This window comes from Dipodomys spectabilis, unplaced genomic scaffold (genome assembly GCF_019054845.1).
Source record: "Dipodomys spectabilis isolate Male_0828 unplaced genomic scaffold, ASM1905484v1 ptg000125l, whole genome shotgun sequence".
NCBI classification, from domain to species: domain Eukaryota; kingdom Metazoa; phylum Chordata; class Mammalia; order Rodentia; family Heteromyidae; genus Dipodomys; species Dipodomys spectabilis.
Genome location: NW_024870802.1, coordinates 24,070,904 through 24,093,066, shown reverse-complemented (window position 1 = coordinate 24,093,066; position 22,163 = coordinate 24,070,904). Strand labels below are relative to the sequence as shown.

General features: G+C 36.9%; 1 protein-coding gene across 2 annotated transcripts in view; it reads right to left on the bottom strand.

Annotated features, from left to right (window-relative positions):
* Prkg1 (protein kinase cGMP-dependent 1) overlaps nucleotides 1–22,163 on the bottom strand; it is a 1,051,642-nt gene that overhangs the window by 641,686 nt on the left and 387,793 nt on the right. The gene's annotated exons all lie outside the window — the stretch shown is intronic.

Here is a 22,163-nt window from a genome sequence, read left to right as displayed (position 1 = left end):
AAATCAAGACCCATCTTGCTTCAGACATGAAAGTCTGTGAGACTCTTATCCTTAATTAACCACCAAAAACCAGAAGTGGAACTGTGGTTCACAGTGATAGAGTGCTAGTCAAGAAGAGCACCCAGGTTCTAAGTTCAAGCCCCATGACTAGCAAAATAATAATAAATAAGTTCCATAGGTAGTTTTAATAAACCATGGTAACACTCATTTTAATATGATTTTAAATCTGAAAGAGAAACTGATTAAGTGGATATAATTTCTTTAACATAGTTCCTACCCATTTTGAGTAAGATAGCCACTATGAAGAGAGAAATTACTTTGGCCCTTGGACATTATTTAATTGCTGCCAATGGTTTTTGGTTTTTATTATTATTTACAAACATCTTATCTAACAGGCAAAACTGTTTATCTGCTTCCCAGCCCTGCAAAGTTGACTTGTAAAATTCTAACCATAAAGCTTAAGGGAAAAGAAAAAGGCAATAGGGATGTTTATGTTCCACAAAGGACTTGAAAAATAAAATGTTAAAGAAGCACCACACACTAGCTCTACGCTGCTGCCTGCAAGTAAGGAAAATACTAGGGGAATGGGAATAGTACATTTTAAGAAAATGTCATAGCTGCGTAGGCCCAAAATCCTATAACCTAACACAAGCAAGGGAGAAATTAAAAAAGCAACACAATGTATTCTAGACTTAATCCTTCCCTTCTATTATTACTAACACACAGTCTACAGAGGACTAGTCTAATGCTTGTCAAAAGAAATAGCTCCTGATTAAAAAAAGAAGAAGAAGAAGCAATGCTATGTCAGGCCTCATGAGTCAACTTCAAAACTGTTCCTGTCTGTACCTGTGTGATTCCTGTAGTAGTTGGCTTTTTTGAAGTGCTGACTGTAAACTCACTTTATGTGCGGGAATAAACAAGTTCCATAATTCAAATACCCTAAAGGTTTCTCATGCCTCCCTTCATTATTGCAGGATGAAAATGTCCTCTTTAAAGGAATTTCAACCACCAGTCAAGCAAACTCCTTGATCCATGCATGTAAGATGTTCTCTATAAGCCTATTCTCCGAGAAATTTCACCTGTCATTCAACTCATGATGACCAGTGTGGTTAAGAAAGTAATACATCATCTTAAGTCATATGGGGATTGGATTGGGTTCTCTGATTTGTTCCTTGCCAGCCTTCTGACCTTGGGCAAGTTCCTTAATTTCTCAATGTCTTTGATCCTTCATTAATAAAATCAATAAGTAATAGAACCTATCTCATTGAGTGCTTGTTAAAATTAAATGAATTAACATAAGTAAAATGATGAACATACTTCTCAGCATACAAATATTACAGAATAAATTTTATTTTTGTTGCTGTATTATTTTCATTATATTTCTCTTATATTTATTTATCAGTGATATGGAAAAATGAAGTATTTAGAACTATTTAGATTAACACAATATTGGATCATGTACAATAGCCCCGTGTATGAAAATGTAAGAAAACTGTGTATATATATGTATATATTTGCACACTATATGGGAATTTATTTTCAGATTCTCTATGGAGAGAGAATTAACTTTCCTTTGTAATACTTTAGTAGGTCCATAGAGCTCACTTCCCCTCTCTTTTTTTCACTCTTTTTTTACCTTTATGATTTATTTATCTTTTTAAATAGTTGTACACAGGCTTCAATTCCATGAGTCAGATTGTGAGTATGAACAAAGCATCATAATCAACATTACCCCTTCATCTTTCTCCATCTCATCCCATCCTCGTTACATAATGAACATTGAATATAATGACTGTTTTAGAACACTCTCCCTCCATTCATGTGCCCCTTCTTTGATTCCTCTCCCTCAATAAAACACATTACAATTCAATTTGTTAAACAGTTCATTAGCTGTTCAGAAGATACACAGCACTGGACTTGGGGCGAGAACTTTTGAGTCTGAATCACCATCTGACGCAAAGAAGAAAACAGAAGCTCAAGATACCATATGCAAAATGCTGGAGAATGTTGTCATCTTTAAGTTCTTCTATGTTAACCTATATCCAGCCAGTGTTTGATGTAATTTTGCTTCAGCCACTAGAATCTTGTGGGCAGGGCTCTCTTCAAAAACAGGCTGAGAGCAATGCATGATAACATTGTCTTGACCTAAAGCTCTAGTATTAATTATAAATAGAACTAAGAGCAAAATGAAAAAATGCTTAAAGAACCTAAAGATCCTTCATTAATAAATGATTTCAACAAGTTTCCTTCTCTGCCTCATTGAGTTTGACATTTTAAAGTTTTCAGTGGACAAAGACCCTTCAGCATAATACCACTTGTAAGACCCCTGCTGTACAGTTTGAGAGTTAGAACTTTTCAAACAATAACTCCTCAAACAACATTCAGTCTCAATAAAAAAAAAAACAATGTAGCTTAGTAGTTTCTTAGAGGAAATTGTAGAGCTATCATATCAGAAATAATTGACAAAATTCAGGTGTTTCCTCAATAGGAAGTTAATGTGTTCCACTACCACCCAGAACCACACTGTGGTCACTTCCTTCCTTGGAGAGGTATGTCCACATGACATCTATTTTAACCACAAATAACTCACCTTTTAACTGATATTTCCCATTCCTGTATAACCTTTTGAAGGCTTATACAAGAACATTGCAAGATTCTGGGGTTTGAAATCTGCATATAAATTCATTCCTAGTTCCAACTTACTGTCCTAATCTTATGCTTGCTTCATTTTCTCATGTCTAACTTATCTTTGTTGCGAAGGTGGGTATAAATTATGTATGTTAATTATTCATGTCTATATGAATAATTAGTGCCACTAACGCAATGCTGTATTCCATATTAATTAGAATAGCTGAAAGGTTGTTTTTTTTAAAAAAAAGAATTTAGATTATATTTGAGAAAAAGTTTGGATGTAAAACATTTTTGGAGCTTGAACACTAGAAGAACAATGTATTGAAGATCATCAAGGCAATTGAAGGATCAGATGTCATTTGGTAGATAAAAATAATCCAAAAGCACAATTTTTAATGAAGAGAAAGACCTATATGTGTGAAAGAGTGCTTAGGAATTGTTACTCTGAGCCATCATTGGATTGCTTCAGTTTTTTCATACTTGTTGTGTGGATGACAATGTATAATTCAGAGATTCGGGACAGATGGGGCTGACCTTAAAATTCAGCACACATGCAGCATGCAATAAGTGTTCTTATAAAACAAATTCAGAGCCGTGTGCCAGTGGCTCATGCCTGTAATCCTAGCTACTCAGGAGGCTGAGATCTGAGAATCAAGTTTCAAAGCCAGCCTGGGCAGGAAATCCGTGAGACTCTTATCTCCAATAAACCACTAGAAAACTGGAAGTGGTGCTCTGGCTCAAGTGGTAGAGCACTTGCCGTGAGCTGAAGAGCTGAGGGACAGCGCTCCAACACAAGCCCCATGACCAAAAAATAAAAATAAAAAAATAAAAATAAAATGCCCCCAATTTTCCAAGTGCCCATCAAGAAGAGTTATTGAGGTAACATTGATTGTTTATTTTTTAGGCTGTATAGTAGTCTTGGGGGTAAACTTGGAAGCAAGCCCACATTTGCAAAGTATGGAAAGTGAAGTTAATATTCTTTCAGTGCCCATTAGTTATCTGTTTAAGATTGTTATCCAGTATAAAGGACACAATCTGTCTGGATCTGAACTTCTGCACCTTAAAAGCTTATCATAGACCCAGTAGCCCTGAACCTATGAAATTGACTTCCTCTGAATTATTCAGTGGTCATGAAACTACACCCCTGGATTCACACTCCTTTATGGGCTGTCTTGACTTCTTTTCTTTTCTATAGTTTCCTCTGAGATTTGGTTTAAACTAATCAACCTAAATAGAAAGTATGTGGACCTTAATGTAGTTATTTTATGGTGATGACAGAGGGATGGGATAAAACAAACAAGGGAGTTAGGTAAGCTAAATATAGAACATCTCTTTGCCAGAGTCTGATAGCAAACTTGAATCAATCCATCTTAGAGATTTTCCTATGGTCACAGTATGTTTCTGATTTTAGCAATTATTTTCAATGCATTTGCTTCGTTGACCAATCATTTCTATTTCTTTAAACACATAGGAGAGCTATATCAGCATTTATTCATGGCTAGTTTAACACTTCAATTTGATTCTCACAGGTCAGATTCCAAATCAAAGATTCTTTAACAAGTAGCAGAAAGTATTTTTTTAAACATCTTAGCAAAGATAAGAATTTTACAATTATTACTTCCCTTGACTTAGCCTGGAAATTACAAAATGCTGTCATACCTATTTATTTGGCATATTAATGAAAAACTTTTTATTTGTTTATTTTATTTTAAATGGAACACTCTATTGGTCTTATTTTCACAATTCCATCTTGTCACCATCTCCATATCAGGAGGAATTGTTAAAAAATAAATCATTAAGCCAGTCACTGGTGGCTCATGCCTGTAATCCTAGTTACTTAGGAGGCTGAGATCTGAGGATTGTGGTTCAAAGCACAGACATGAAAGTCCATGACATACTTATCTCTAATTAACCACCATAAAACTGGAATTAATGCTATGGCTCAAAGGTAGAGTACTAGCCTTGGGCAACAAAGCTTAGGGACAGCACCCAGGCCCTGAATTCAAACCCCACAATGGGCAAAAAAAAAACTAAATAAATCTATATTTTATTTTGGATTTTGCCAAATTTCTAGAAATGTTTACCCAAGAGAAGATGTTGAAGCTGAAGGCTGAAAAGAGATTTAAAGTTTGTCTGTGGTATCAATTCCTTCATCACTCTTGCCAGTTATGAACAGTTGAATAATCAGAGTAACTTAAACAGTATTTTTAATTTCACTTCAGGTATTATCTGCTTATTTATAATCTAGAATGGGCTGAGTCATAATCCTAAATCTTGTCCCTTTGAGCAGCAATCAGTATGCCTCCTGGTTGGCACCATTATGCACACACCACTCTTGGGAGATGCTAAATGTTGAGAATCTGTTGTAAAGCACCTGTGCCTCTGTCGATCTTTAATAAGTATCAGTAGTTCTTGTAAAGTATTGAGCATGTCACCGGTGGCTCATGCCTGCATCCCTAACTACGTAGGAGGCTGAAATCTGAGGATGGCGTTTGAAGGAAGCCTGAGTAAAAAAGTCCCAGTGAGACTCCTATCTCCAATTAACTATTCAAAGAAAGAAAGAAAGAGAGAGACACAGAAAGAGACAGAGACAGAGAGACAAAGACAGAGAGAGACAGAGAGATAGAGACAGAGAGCAGAAAGAGACAGAGACAGAGAGAGACAGAGAGGGGGGAGAGAGGGGAGAGAAAGAGAGAGAGAGAAAGAGAAGGAAGGAAAGAAGGAAGAAGGAAGGAAGGAAGGAAGGAAAGAAAGAAGGAAGGAAGGAAGGAGAGAAAACTTCTAAAGAGAGCTTTAATCCTCTAGTTGTGTTTATCCTAATGAGGTTTTCACCAAACTCTTGTTTTGTGCCAAAGGCTTTTCATGATAAGGGTAGTTCACTTAGAGATTCATTACTGGCAGGCAGAAATAGAGTAACTGGAAATAACCTAATTATGAACATTGATCTTTATTCCGACAATCTGGGTTGGAACATGGAGGACAAGTTGATTGGCCATGAAAGGAAAACAGGTGCTATATCAAAGGTCCTAGCTACATACAATTATATTTTCATGATTTTGTAGTTTGGAGACCATGGCTTTAACACCATGTTTTCTCATAAGAGCTTCTGTAATCATTAGATTCAACAGGAATTCAGTGCTCTGGTGGTTGGGCTGTACCATCCCCAGCATGGATGTCTTTTCCTCTGGGAGATGAGGGTCAGCTATGAATGGAAGGATCTTTTTTCTTGATGGATTAGAGAAGTCCATCAGACAAGATTTGCTGGGTCATTTTAAATTGGACCTGCTGTCACTTGAGGAAGAAAGTTGAAAGTTGACGAGGCTGCTAGAGGATAACCATCAGGACAAGCCACTGAATTCCCAGGGACAGACTACAAGCTTAGATAGCTCCCTTAAACCTGTACTTGGCAGTCATTTATATCTGTTTCCCTTAAGCCAGTCTAAAGAGTATAGGATGAGACAGCCCCACTGAGAGACATAAGATCTTAAGTTATACAATCGCACTGTTGTCAGAGCCTATCAGCCTGTTTAAGATCACTTTCCAGTCTGATGAATGTCTCCCTGGACCTGAACACTTGGTCCTAAAGTGATGTGGTAACCCTTTAAAGGATGTATGAAAATCTTTTTTATTTTATTGCCATTGAATAAAAGCCCATGAGAAACTGCCCTGTTTTAGTATTGTGTATAAATTTCAAAGTTTTCTTCATTTACTTCTAGTTGACTATATATTGTATTTTTTTAGTTTATTATTGTATATATATCCATAGGGATTTTCCTGGACCATGTGCACTTTCATGGTTTCTATAACTATTAGAGGTTTTGTAAGTTTTTATTTCTTATTCAAACAAGAATAATTTCTTTGATTATCAAAACAATGTATTTTAAAGGGAACATAAAACATCTCATTATCTAAATGGAAAGGAGCAGGATCTGAGGAGTCAGAGGCTGGCTGGAATTGAAGCTCCATGAAGGAAGACCTTTGCTTCTCCTTCAATTACCCAAATTTGCCTTCCTGTCTAGTCACGGCAACTAAAAATACACTTCATACAATGTTTTTATTACATTAAATTATAAAGCACTTGTGTACACAAAAGCAAGAAAGGGGAAATAGACTAGTCACACCCTGAATAAATAAGAGTTGAACAATTTGTCTCGGTGAGGTTTATTAAGCCCAATTTCAGCAATGCATGTTATGTTCTGTCATTTCTATAACACGCAATCCTCTTCAATCAGTCAAAAGAACAAATGGCTATTTCCATACTTCCTGAAATGGGAAGAGAGGAACACCATTGTCAGATCTGTGTGCAATCCTGTGATTTATGTGGTGATACTTCATATTAGTGTTGGGGAAACTTATGATACAACACAGTAGCTTTCAACTGGGGGGCCAGCTTCAACTAAACACATTCCTGACTATTATAAATGGGATGACCTACTGTGTAGATACTAAGGTTGATACTAGACTGCCTACATGATGCAGGACAGTAACCCTTAGGGAGAATGACTTAAATCCAAATATCATTAATGGTGAAGTTAGAAACCCACTGTAAATTAAATCCATGCATGTAGACTATATAAAATAATCTACATGTAAAGAGAAATTTTTTGACTTCCACTGTCTGTCATTTTAACCTGCACCAGACATAAGTTATAAGCTAGATTAAAGGACAACTCCAGGTTGCAGTAAGTCAGGTAACAACACTGTCATTGGGTTGCCCAGAATTACAGGGTTATTTTGATGAATAATTTTTCCCCAGATGCTACCCAAAATAGAACAAATGGCAGAAATTTCAAAGCCAGACATATAAAAAAGTCTCACAATATTACTATGACATATTAAGTTTCAGATTCTATGTGCACCGTGGGCTGACTCTGGGATCTTGAAGAAGTTATTGAGTATTCATTGCCTCAATTATTTCACCACAATGTGGGATAATAGTATCTTATTCCATAGGGCTATTATAACTGAACTGAATCATATATGTCTTAATGTAAATACTATGCATATTAAGAAAACTTCTTAGATAGGTACTAGTGGCTCATATTTGTAATCCTACTCACTTTGAGGCTGAGATTGGGAGAATCACAATCTGAGGCCAGCCTGGGAATACACAAGAGACAAAGAGCTGGGAAGAGTGGAACCTACCTGCTTGGAAAGCTGAGATTGAGAAGATTTCAGTTTCAGGTCAATCTAGGCCAAAAAAGTTATAATAACCAATCTCAGCGGAAGTTGCTGACCACAGTGATGCCCATGTATAATCCTTGATATGACTAGAAATCTATGATGGGGATAGTAGTTCCAGTGTACATTCAGGCAGGAAGCAAGACTCTATCTTAAAAATAACCAATAATACCCAGGTGCCAATGGCTCATGCCTGTATTCCTAACTACTCAGGAAGCTGAGATCTGAGGATCGCTGTTCGAAGCCAAGCCAGGCAGGAAAGTCCATGAGACTTTCTAATAAACTGCTCAGAAAAGGCCAGAAATAGTATGTACTGTGCCTCAAGTGGTAGAGCTCTAGCCTTGAGCACAAAGAAGTTCAGGGGCAGTGTCCAGGCTCTAAGTACAAGCCCCAGAACTGGCAAAAAAAAAAAAAAAAAACCAAACCTGTAAAATAAGGGCTGGATGGCACTGAAGAGGTGGCTCAAGTGGCAGAAAATCTGTCTTGCAAGTATAAAGGACTGAGTTCCATCCTAATGCAGTTGAAAAAAATAGAGAACTGAAGTCATGGTTTAACAGTAGAACACTTCTCTTCCAAGAGTGAAGCTATGAGTTTAAATCCCAGGACCACCCCCCCTCAGAAGTATAGATCTTGAGAAATATCCTTATCTTGTTAAAAAAAAAAAGGTGTTTTCAAAAGCAGTTCTAAGAAGAAAGAGACTGGCCCAACAGTTGTGGTTCATAAATTGAAGAGTGAGAAGAGCACAATGGTGAGTGCACAGACACAGGGGAAGGAGGATAAAGGACAGCAGAGGGAGAATGAATCGTTCGGTGAGCTCGAGAAAGAGGCCTTAGGGAAGTGTCTTATTACAGTGGCTGGGAGACTTCTAGAAGAAGCAAGGCCTAAGGAACAATATTCAGTTATTCATTGCCAGAACAAACAAAGGTTAGTAATTTACTTCATACTAACTTGTGTGTGTGTGTGTGTGTGTGTGTGTACATGTGTGCTTGAACTTAGTGCTTGGGTACTGTCCCTGAGCCTTTTGTTCAAGGCTAGTGATCTACTACTTAAGCCTACTTACTTAATTGGAGATAGGAGTCTCATGGACTTTCTTGCTCAGGCTGGCTTCAAACCACAATCCTCAGATCTCAGCCTCTTGACCAGCTAGGGTGACAGGCATGAGGCACCAGTGCCCAGAGGTATCTTGAGGGGGGCAGGGATATACATTGCTTGGAGATGTCAAAGAACAGAAGGACCAGGCTGTGGGTTTGGGAATGTGGCTTCATGGTAGAGTGCTTGCCTAGCATGCATGAGGCCCTGGGTTTGATTCCCTGGCACCACATAAGCAAAAATAAAGAGAAATAAAATTAAAAGAAAAACCATTAAAAAATAAGTTTTCAAAAAGAGTTTTAAACAAAGAAGGACGAGGTTGTAAAACTTATCAGTAGTAGAGAGTCAGAGAGTAGACTTGGAGTCATTACATAAATCACAATGGTAAGAGACTGAGGACTTAAGGATTTCCAGCTATCTCAGGGGAAAGTATCAGATTTTTCACAGAATGTCCAGTGGGTACTTCATCCAATTTCACCTCTCAGTTTCAAGGCTTTTAGAAAACTGAGTATTGTCAACAAGGGGATTTTGCTCCAAATAGAGATTATGTCTTCTTTTCCCAAGTCCAATAGTTCCTTTACTTACATCCATAAGTAAATTGAAATATTACTCAGAATAACCACTTTTGTGATCAAAGTTACGTCAAAAGCTTTAAGGTTGCATTTTACTTATTATTTGTGTATCAAAAACCATCAACAATGGACAGCACTAAGATCTACTCATCTTACTCAAAGCATGTCTGACCTACAACTTACTCAACATATTAACCTCCATTGTAGCTGTCATATTGATAAAGTTCATTTCCTGCCATGAGAGTTTTGATTTGACAGTGTAAAATAGCTATACATGAAGTAAGATGGGTATTTTTCCCTTTATACCATGCTAGGATTCTCTGGAGCATACAGCAAACATAAATTGACCACTCCATCTTTTAAAAGACGCAGAGAAGAACAAACAGAATCACCATGCATTTCACAAAATACTCTGGACATCTATAAGAAGACACAAAAGAATGATTTTAAACTTACTTTTCCAAAATCAGATTGCTCAAATGGACTAGAGTAGGCAGAGAATGAGAAAACTTGCTTGAAAAGTAGTAACTTTTCAGAGAGAAATTACTTTTATCCTATTGCACCAGTGAGGGCAGAACAGTATAAGGATGTGTGTGTGTCTGTGCATGTGTGTGTGCATGTGTGTGTGTGTGTGTGTGTGTGTGTGTGTGTGTGTGTGTGTATTAGAGATGGCAGAGTAAACTTCCTTGAAAGTGATAGCAAAGTAGTGAGACTCCCTATTTGAAGAAGGGCCTCAAAGAGGAGTTCTATCAGGATAATTTTTAACAAGAGAAATTTAACGTGAGAGAAAACTGCTTAACATCTGTCTGGCAATAGTCAAAGGAAATTGTAGCATGAAGCAATGTTGAAGAGCTTCATCAGTTGATGTACAGAATATTATTTATCCATAATAAAATATGAATCATTGATATACACTACAATGTAAGTGAACCTTGAAACTATACTAAGTATAACAAGTCAAAAGAAACATAAGACTATGTATTTTCATCTGTACAAAATATCCAGAATAACCAATTTGACAATATAGAGACACAAGAAAAAGGTTGATTAAACTCAGGGTACCATAGTTAGAAGGTGTGGAGTTTTTGTTTTTTCTTGGGCAATAAAAAATGTCCTAACCTTGGCTATCATTGAAAAATTTGTAAATATGGTAAAAAATTTTTGAATTGCATTTAAGTATGTAAAATTTATGCTATGTGAATTATATCAGTGAAGTTGTTAAAATGAGGATTTAGCACAGGAACATAATAATTGCTCAATTATAAGCATGATCATTAATTTCATTAATAGAATAATAATTTCCTTTAGAAGAATTATTAACAATCAGAGAGCTTTGGCCTTTCATACTTCCACAGTAACTTCTTTCTTATTCCTTTGTGGACAATTACATTAACAATGTTCACCAACCTTTCCTCATTTTCCTTCTCAAATTACTTATTCCTTATAAAATTGACATCCTAACTTTTCTCTGTGCAAAAATATCAAATCATCGTTGAAGTCATGCAGAAAATGATAAAATACTTCTTAGTATGAGCAAATTTAGTCCACCTAATATTCATTATATGGCTGAACTCTAGCTTAAGGCCCTTTGGACAACTGGTGCAGCTATTTCCCTGAATTTTCTCTTATCAAAGTATACTACAAAGGGAACAGGAATATTTATTTTATATTATTATGACTGAATAGCTCATGCTAACGTCAAATTCACATTGCTAGCAATCATGGTTCACTTTTCCCACCAACTGGAATCTTCTGTAATTAACCTAACTCTGAATCTTGGTCATTCTCTTACTCAGACATCACAGGGCAGCTCATAGGTTCTTAGCGTGATCGAATTCAGGTTCCTATGAACTTAAATAAGAAAGGGTTATTAACCTTGAACTAAACTGTGATAAATGCATAGAAACAAATCCTATTAGGTTAATTGAACTGGTTATGTCTCTAAAATAAATGATATTGTCTTACTGTAGAACAATTTTTACAGATATTATTTCTACTCATTACTCCTTTAAGATGATGATATGTTTTAGATTTTTGGCCTTAATACTTACAATGTTAAAATAAGCATCTATAAGCATCTATAAGCATCTATACTCTTATCATATACACACAAAACTATTCTGATATAGAATTCACAGATATCAGCCTTCTACAGTCTTCCCTGGCATACACAGAAAAAAAAAATTAACTCTAGTTAGCTGAATAAACTTGTAATCTTCATGTTAGAACACTGTGTTCTAAATTTTTAAAACTTTTCTTCATCAATAAACATATCATTCTCTTAGACTTGTCACAATGAAGAACAGCATTTAAATGTGACAATATTTTAACAGGATTTAAACAGCATTTACAATATGTATATCTGCATAATTACTACCACTGATTCACATTAAAAAGTTAGGACTATTCCTCTTTGGGTCTAACTTGCATTCCCTCGTCACTCTTTCCCACTCCCCAGAGAAGCAGATTCTTTTAAAAAGGTACTTCACTATAACTCCATCACAGTAATGACCATCAACAGGTCAAAAAGCGAATAAAAAAAAGCACTTTAAGTTGTAAGAATTACAAAACAGATCTAACGCTAATGAAGCTATGTTTCCTTCCAGTTGATATTCTTTACATGAAAATTAGTACACAAAATATGTTCAAGCAGCATTATTAGGAAACGGGATGTCTCATGTGTTAAAATTCAGAAAATAAGTTTTCTGTTGTTACTGTATGGTTATAATTTATGCCTAAATGCTAAGACAACATACATGGTTTAGGTATCATTACAGCTTCCTGAGGAAAAGTAATGCTCAAAGTCTCTAGCCAGGGGCCTTTATTTTCTTGGTTCTCCCATCAGACTTTGAAGTCCTTGGTCTCCATAGGAAAAGTATAAAGTTGAAAGATGTCACGGGGCCAATTTGACATCTCCAGGATTAAAAAAGAAGAGTAAAATTAAAGCCCTTCAATAAGACCGAGACAAAAGAGCTTACATAAACTCCTCACATTTCCCACATATTTTATTCATTACATAGCAAGAAAAATCAGAGGACTCCTCCTGACCAACCACCATCATGCAGATAAAAAAAAAAGCAGTAGAGGCATATGACTATTTAAACTCATTTTGGGTATATACAAATTTGACCACAACCAAAGTCTAGTTATGAAAATGAGCAGGTTTTGGTCAGTGGAAATCTAAAACAACTTCTCAGAATATTGAACCACAACAAGCAAAAGAAGGTAGCCTGAAAAATCCATTAATATGGATTTCTACTTTCTTTATTTCACGTTTAAAGACCCTTTGCTTATGTTTGTTCAAGTTTCAAAACTTAAAAGTGAATTGCTCCTAAGTGAAACACAAACCTATTTGTGCTACCAGTACACATTTTTGTCCTGGAGGCATTGATGCTTACCATTCTTCCTTTACAAGAAACAGCGGAAAGGAAAGATGTTAACATTCATATATCACTTCATGCATTTATCATTCTATTAACTAATGTCTTAGCAATTAAGTAGCCTATTAAGTTCATAAATCAAGTCACTACCTTTTTTACTATCATTTGAGTTTTGATTTTGAACATATACTTTAATGAAAATTTTGCATAAGCTATTCTTTATAACATCAAAAGAAACATTTTTTTTAGAAATTCCTCATCATTGTATATTCATTCAAATGAACATAACCAATATGGTAGAATAATTTATTTCTATATACTGAGCATCATAACACCAGCTAGGTATCCATGAAGCCTGAAAATTAAGACTTTGTAGGATGGATAAGTTGCTGACAAGGTTTATGCCTGCCTGTCCAGATATTGATTCAAATAGCATTGACATGTATCAGAGACCTGTGGTTTTAGGACATTAAGAAGATTATAGCACAGACACAAATCTGTTTGTTGTTGTTATTCTTTTCTTGTGTGCTATTGAGAAAAATACACCAGGGTGATGCTCGATAAATCTACTTGATAAATGAATAAGGATCAACCTCTCCAGATCCCCAGGTAGAAAGTACAGTCACAATCTTAAGAAAGAAGCTGGCTGAATTTCAAAGGAGAGTAAAACCCTTCATGTGGTATCATGACAATATCAAAATGAATTAAAGGCGCAGACAGGACAAATGTGATGCTGAATGTCTGTGATCCCAATTATCCCAATTCTAGGGGGGGACATGCATACACATACATATACATGTATATATACATACACATACACATATATGCATACACACATATATGCGCTTAAATAATGTATATATGTTTGCATATATATGGCCCTATCTCAAAAGTAACTAATGCAAATAGAAGACTGAAGGTGTGGCTCAAGAGGTAGAGTACCTTGCTTAGCAAATACAAGGCCCTGAGTACAAACCCAAGCACCATACACACAATACACAAACACATACACACATATGTATGCAAGGACATGATTAAAACCTCCAGAAATGATTCATACCTGTTGTAAGACATACACTTAGATGCACCAATTATAGAAAAAATAAACAAAGTACCTCTGCTGGAAGAAACTATCGTGACTATCAATTTGCTTTTGATGGACAGGAAATATTTTCTAGTTTTGCTCTGTTCTCAGAATAAATGAACGATACTCCCAAAGACATTAAGTACTCGCTGAATAATGATTACCTAGTTATTCATGAGAAGCCATTTACAATGTCAAGTTTAGACTCATGTGCTAGGAGACAATGACATCTTCACTAGAATACTTGAGGGTAGATCAAGGACAGCTTTTTACAATTTTGCTCAGGCACCTTCCAGGTATTTCTGCTCAAACAATTGCAGCAAGGAACTCAGTTAGTTTGGCCTTAATACTGAAGAGAATTAGACCCTAATTCAGCATTATGTCTAATTATGGAAGAGATGGTAAATGTTACATAAGATATGAACATTACAGATAAAGAGGAAGGAAGAGTTGTAGAAAAGACAATAAAAAACAAAAACAGCAAGAGATTGTATACTAATAGAACAGTAACAATGAAGAAAATAGGCTAGAATGTAGCAAAGATAAATGAAGTAATTTAGCCATCAAAAGCAGTTCAGTGTTTCTGGTCGCCCAGAGACTTGTGTTTATATTATAATAACTTCTTTTTTTTTCTGATATATTATTGAAAACTGCTCAGAGTATCATGCTGGGGATGCAAAATCTTGTTGCTAGTCTCTTCATAGGACTCTATCTGTGCATAGCCCACAGGGCTATAGGTTGATAGGTTCCCAGGGAGGGTTGCTGTGGTGTGTTTGAACCGGGAGAAGTAGTTACAACGGGGTCCATTATTACCTACTCACCAACATTCTAAATCAAAAAAGAATTTTCTCAGTTGGCTTCAAAACCTGACCTAAGGCAAGTAAGGTGGCTCATACCTGTAATCTTAGCTACATGGGAGATGTACACAAGTGGATTTTGAGTTCTAGTCCAGCGCAGGCAAAGTTAGAAAGACTCTATCTCAAACAAACAAAACAACAAACAAATAAGTAAGCGAAAAACAAAAACTCCACAAAATCTAGAGTTGCAGCATAAATGGTAGAGTGTTTGCCTAGTGAGGGTTAAGCCCTGGGCTCAATCCCTAATACCAAAAAGAAAAATGAATTGATATAAACCAATAGGAGGCTAATCTCTATAAAAGTGACGAATATTCACAGATTTTGCTGTGGAAGAATGTATCTGGTTACAAATGATACTAAGATTCATTTGTGAGTATAGTAAATGCACTCTATTACTCTATGTTCATTTTTATTCTATAATAACCCCTGGGGCCCCGATAATCAGCGGGACCCAATAGTCAGCTTGACCCCATGGCCCGGCCTGATGAAGGGGGCTGGGCATCAAGAGGGGAGCCTCAGCTCCACAGGACAGAGCAGGGCCTTGGGAGGCTAATGCCACCACCCCCACCGGACTGCTGCTGGAGGGGCGTGCCAGGCCCCCCAACCATGGCAGCTGTCAGGAAGTGACTGGACAGGGGCAGCTTGGGAGAGGAGCATAAATGGCAGTTGGAAAACCGTTAGTTGGGAAAACCAGGGAGGCTTTCCCCTCCTGCACCCTCTCCCTCCACTCCTCCTCCTTCCTTAACTCCGTACTAACTAGCTAATGGTTTTGTTCCCTAACGGTTCTTCCCCTAATGATTTTCCCAACTAACGGTTTTCCAACTGCCATTTATGCGGAGAGGCTCCTCCCGGAGCAGAGCAGGGCAGGCTTGTGCAGAGTGGAAAGGCCTGCAGAGAAGGAGGAAGAGAAGAAAGGGAAAAGCTTCCCCTTTGGAGGTTTGGAACTTTGGAGCTTTGGAGGTCTGAGGTTTGGAGGTCTGGGGTTGGAGGTTTGCAGACTGACTAATTGGTGGTTTACACACCAACTAAAAAGGTCAGGGTGGGGCGGTCAGGGCTGCCCATTGGAGGTTCGGTGGTTGAGGCTGCTCCTAGTTCTGGGTATCTAGCCCAGACAAGGTAGTCACAGGACCCTTTCTGGTGTAAATAGTGTAAATAAACTTCTGTCCAACTTTCACTGTGCCTTGATGGATTGTCTCACTCTCCAGAGGTCATAAGTATTCTTTCACTTTTGTGGTACTAGAGCTTGAGCTCAGGTGCTCATGTTTGCTAGGCATAAGCTTTACCATCTCTACCACCCTTCCTTTTGCTGATTACGTTGGAAATGGAGTATATCCAACTTTTCTGCCCCAGCTGGCCTCAGAACACAATCCTCCAGATAGATCTCAGCTCCTGAGTAGCTAGGATTACAACCTTGAGCCAACAGAGCTCTGAGCTACTTTTCTTTTTTCTGTTGAAAAAGAATGAATTCTGATATATCTGACTCGTAGGTTTCTAGAAAAATCCTGCAAGTGTGCATTACTTTATTTTGGAAGGTTCCTTATACGGCTGTCACCGAGGGACATTCTTGCCTCTTAGACGTGAATATGCTGCTGACAGTGTGTAGTTCAAGAAGGTAGGTACACAAAACCACATTTTTATTCTCTAGGAGTCAATCATAATATTGTCAAGACAGACCTAGGGAAAGGCTTATGATGGGGGTAATACTTCCCAAAGTATAAGTCAAAGTGTAAAGTTAAAATAGACAAAATTCTATGTAAAAGAGCAGACTCTGAGTTAGAAAGATGAATGAAGACAGTGGTTTGCCTCTGATTAGAATTTCAAAGAGACAAGTTTACTTGATATACCTTGGCTCATGGGAAAAACATGAACTCCATATTCTTAAATGTTAAGACAGGTTGTTGGAACTTTTAAAATATTCTGTGGAAAATGATGCAGTTTAAAAATAGAAAACTATGGATTCATCAGAAAAGTATGTTAAAGTAAACTTCCACTTACAGAAAAACCACAAAGAACTAAGAAACAAGAGAGGAGGAAACAGTTAAAGAATTTCCAGATGAGGAAATTCTGAGCTTTCTAAGGACCAAGGAAATTGGACAATTAGATTATTTCTCTTTCATTTTTATAAGAGGAACAGGTCTGGTGGCAAACAACTCTGGCTTAGAATAGTAAGTGACTTTCAAAATTAACATAGTTAGGGCTGGGAAGGTGGCTCAGTGGTAGTGTGCTTGCCTTGCATGCATGAGGCCCTGGGTTCGATTCCTCAGCACTACATAAGCAAAAACAAAAAAGTCGGAAGTGGCTTTGTGGCTCAAGTGGTAGAGCGCTAGCCTTGAGCTGAAGAGCTGAGGGACAGCGCCCAGGCCCAGAGTTCAGGCCCCATGACTAGACCTCCCCCCCCAAAAAAATTAACATAGTTATATAGGAGATGGACTAGTCAACTTCCAACTAACCCATGTAGCAGTATATCTCAGATAAAAACTCTCTAATTAATTACTAGCAATTCACCTTTATTGAACTACTTCAGAAAAAAAGTTGCAGAAAGTACTAAATTGAAAGCAAATCTAAGACATTTTAATCAATCACATTCACCACTGGACTCCACGTCTTAGAGGCAGGTGCAATCTTTTTTCAAATATCTATCTTGAGTTTCAAGCATCCAGCAATGAAAATGACAGATAAATATTTTCTGATTGGATGTTTGAGCAGAGTTTAGAGGTTAATGTGAATATATTGCTTCAGAGAGATGAGTGATTTTTTATAGTGAAAATTCTAATGTTGAGAAAGAGTTATCAAGCTATTTTAAGTTGCTTATGCATTCAGCATGGCACTCAGTGGTAGATAGTAGGGAATCACATGTCCACTGGCACAGGACGTTTGAAGACCTAGGAGTCTTCCCAAACATAATGTTAGAAAAATGTCCTTTTGCTAAAAATACTAGAATCAAGTAATTATCTACTTTTGAATTTTAATGAATAGGCCATCTGTTCTTTCAAATTGAAAAAATGAAAATTTTCTACAAATTAACTACTTGATGAGATGTCCCTTGGGACAAATCTGCTTCACTCTGTGTGTGTGTATGTGTGTGTGTGTGTGTGTGTGTGTGTGTGTGTGTGTGTGTGTGTGTGTGTAACATGTAGGACATTCACCATGCTTTGTAAACCAGAGTATGGAAGAGGTTTTCTGTAACCATGTAATCATTATAGTATCTATTCCTTTGACAGGTGAAACATTATAACCAAAGGCTAATCTCTATCAATGTAAATGCTCAAATATCCTATTAAAAAGGCATCACTTAAGAAGAAAAATGTTCATTGTCATCTCTGCCAATTATGACAGGTACATATTAGAAACATACTGTATTCTGGATTATCTCTCTGAGAAACATTGTTTACAATCTCTCTGTTGTCCATCCTGAGCACACTTGGTTCCTTTGTGTGGTACTCTCCAAATGGTAGTTACTGACACATGAGAAATGTTAAATTGGAATTATTAAGTTTTAAATGGAAATCATTTAAATGGCACTCAGTTAAAAAATGAGTAAGATACAAAAATCTACTCAGTTGCACTAGCTATATGTCAAGTGCTCAAAGGACCCTAAGGGCTAATAACTACCAAGCTAAAAAGTAAAAGATGCCCCATCCTTCCAGAAAGTTCTATTACACATTAGTGTAATCACTTTTTGTACTTTCTGCTATGCTTAGATATTGTTTGTCCCCACTCCCACTCTCAACTGTGCATGTGCTAAGTCCTTACTGTAGTGGTGAGAGATGGGCACCTCTAAGGGGTGGAACCTAGTGAGAGGTCACTAGGTCTTTGTAGGCATGGCTTCCTGTTTTGAGGCACAAACTCTCCCTTACCCAAGTGCTCTCATAATGTAACACTGCTGAAAAAACAAAACAAAAACTCTTTCTAGAGCTGAACAGAGTCCAGTGCTATCCTCTGGAACCTCCAAACCAGTGAGCTATATAAACTGCTTTATAAAGGTAGCCTGCTTCAGGCATTTCATTGTAGTGATGGGAAATGGACTCAAGCATGCTTTAGCATCATCCCAGTGAGGAATCATTCCTCCCTTCAGCAATGACAACTTTGCACGGATGCTCATAGTTAGCCATTCACTTTTCAAACAACCTGAGGTCTCCTCTCCTCAGTGATTCAAAATAGCAAACCTTTCTACAGTTAGTTTATTATATATTGTATTTTTCAGTTTTGAAAGTGGTTTTGGGGGAGAAGACAGACTTTGTGTGTGTTTTTAATGAATAATAAAATTGGTGGTACTTTGTAAATAATGCATGTTAGCAGCATGACTTTGGCAGAGACATATACTTCCATGCTTACCAGCAGCTGAAGCTTTTAGTCCCATTATAGACTATTAAAATCTGAAATTATATCAAAGTTACCAAATGAGTATGCCGGATATTACAATTACAGAAAGTATTCAAGATATTGCCTTTTGGAAATGAGCTTATTTTGTCTTCCCTCATTATCCAGAGCTAAAGGCAGATTCTCAACATAGTGTGATAAAATTGAACAAAGATTCAACCTCCTTGCCTGAACTCCCTGGGAATCAGCTTTACATTCATGTAACTCTTGTCAGATGACTGAATTTTTTCTTCAAATTCTGACTTTACACCTTGGTTATAGTACCATTTCCATATTCCTCCAACACAGAAACACTTTACCTCAGCCTTTCAAGGCAATATCATGAAGTCCATTTCTTGGCTGGATTCTCTTTCCAGTGACCCCCTGCAAAAGTTCTCACTATTTTCCCAACCTCAACCATCTTACAGTAATTTCTAATACTAGTGATTTCCAGTCACTATAATATAAAACTAGTTTAATACTTAACTCCTTTTCATTGCCATTGCTTTATTCCTGCTCTTATTTTACTCCTCTGACCATGGTTCTGTATGGAAAAACAAAACAAAATATTTTTCCCCAAAGCCAGTTTATTTTCTTCTAAGAACATTGTTTTTTGCCAGCAGGTAATGACTATACCGAGTCTATTTTCAAATCCAATTGGAGTCACTTCTTTGCAAGAGATTAATTTATATTTATTAACTCACAAAGGATGGATTGTTTGGCTGTTGATTTAATGAGATGTTAAAGTGTACTGTGGTTAGTACGATGAACTCCCTTAGTTCACACAATTTAATGCGCATCAAGAGAAATAAAGTACATTATGGTGACCCAGTGTTCTCTAAGCATACTGCACACAGGCTTTATTTAAATGGTTACTGGTAACAAGTTCTCTAGAGGGTGGGGTGGGCAACTTACCTAGTTCTTAAAGCTCTCCAGATGATTTCCATTTGTTTACAGGTTTGAGGGATTAGGTGGAGTATGAAAACAACTACAACCCATATACTATGTAATTAAAAAAATCAAAACATAACTCATAAGCAAAGCACAAAGCCCACACTTACAAGAGTGGAAAGGGACAAAAGTGCAAGCTTTGCTTTTGTTGTTGTTGTTTGTTATTTTTGTTTTCTCGGTACTGGGGTTTAAACTCAAGATAAAGCATCCTGCTGTTTAGCTATGCCTCTAGCCTTCTCTTTACCTTTGCACTGTTTTTTTTTTAAGGGTCTTGGTTTTGCTCTAGACACATGCCCAGACCATAATCCTTCTATTTTTATGCTTCACATTGTATCTGAGATTATAGGTTCATGACATGAAGACAGGATTCCTTTGGTAGAAATGGAGTCTCATATATGTTTTTTGCAAAGGCTTACCTGAAGCCCTTGACTTTAGCTTCTCACATGGCTAAGACGACAGGTGCATACCACTAACTCAATTTCTGGCTGAGAAATATCGCTGAATGTTTTGTTTAGACTGGCCTCAAAAAGTGATCGTCCCATAGTAATCTAAGATTGCAGGCAAGAGCCAGCACATTGGGCTTAAAACTTCAATTCTAATGAAGAAAGCAAGTTCACTTTCTCTTACACCATCTGGATCCAAAGATCATGACAGTCCTGGAATTTATTAGAGCTGCTATTTTCTGCCTAAAAGAAAATAGTAATAGATAAGATTCCTGAATAGACAATAAATTTTAACTAAAGCAGTTAATAGCCAATGTTATTAATATTAATGCTATTTTAATTTTAAATATTAATGTTATTTTAAAATACTAAGACTCTTTTTGCAGGCATTAAGCTTTCTGCAAAAGTCCCCTTAGAACTGACGATGGCATTGCATACCTATAATCCCAGCTATTCTAAAGACCAAAGCAGGAGGATTGAGAATTTGAAGCCAGCCCAGGCTAAAATAGTAAAACCGTATCTGAAGAATAAATACAGCCACCTGTAAGTGGCTCACACCTGTATCTTAGCTTTTCAGGAGGCTGAGATCTGAGGATTCAGATTCAAAGTCAGCCCAGGCAGGAAAATACATGAGACACTGATCTTCAACTAACTACTAAAAAGCCAGAAATGGTACTATGTTTAAAGTGGTTGATAACTAGCCTGGAGTACAAAAGTTCATAGACAGTGGACAAGCCCTGAGTTTAAGCCTAGGACTGGTACAAAAAATCCATCCATCCATATTTAGATACACACATATGTGCATACAAACTGAAGGGCTAGGGTACAACTTAAGTGGTAGAGGACCTGGGTTCAATCCCTAGTACTGCAATAAAGCAACAGGGTAGTAAAATATTTTAGGCCTTATAGACCATGCAGTTACTACTACAGCTATAAAACTCTGTTGTGGAGGTGTGAAACCAGCTGCAGACAGCATTTAAATTCTAAGCACAACTATCTGCCAATGAAACAATTTACATTGAAAGCAGAGGTTTGGATAGTCTGAAGACTGCAACTGTTCAATTCCAAGATATACAGTAACATTTCTTTAAAACTATTATGGTGGATTTTATTTTCTAGAAACAACCAATGCTTCCTATTCCAAAGAGTCATTAACAATGTGCCTTGGACACTATCCATTCAAGGGTTTGGTTTATAATTTTCAACCTCCCTAAATCTAGACTGATCCTATAACATATTTATACCAACACAATTTAAGGAGTAGTGGTAGCTTCTATATCCTGCTCAGGTACCCAGATAACTCTGTCTCTAGCTACCACTATTAGCCCAATGACTACATGAAGAAAAACAATTTTAAAAGAATCTTAACTTCTTATACTAATCAGCATAGATAAATTCAGTCACATTTGTGTTGGGAAGAAATGAGAGACAGGTTGAAAAATTGACATGTCAGTCCAAGTGTCAAGTAATACATATGAGGAAGGGATATGGAGCTGATTCACTAAAAATTATCTTAGCACCAATTTGGAAATAAAATTTCCATCACAATTAGTTTAATGAGTATATATGCATTCTAAACAAAATTTGTTTTTCCTTAAAATAATAAGCTGAGACTA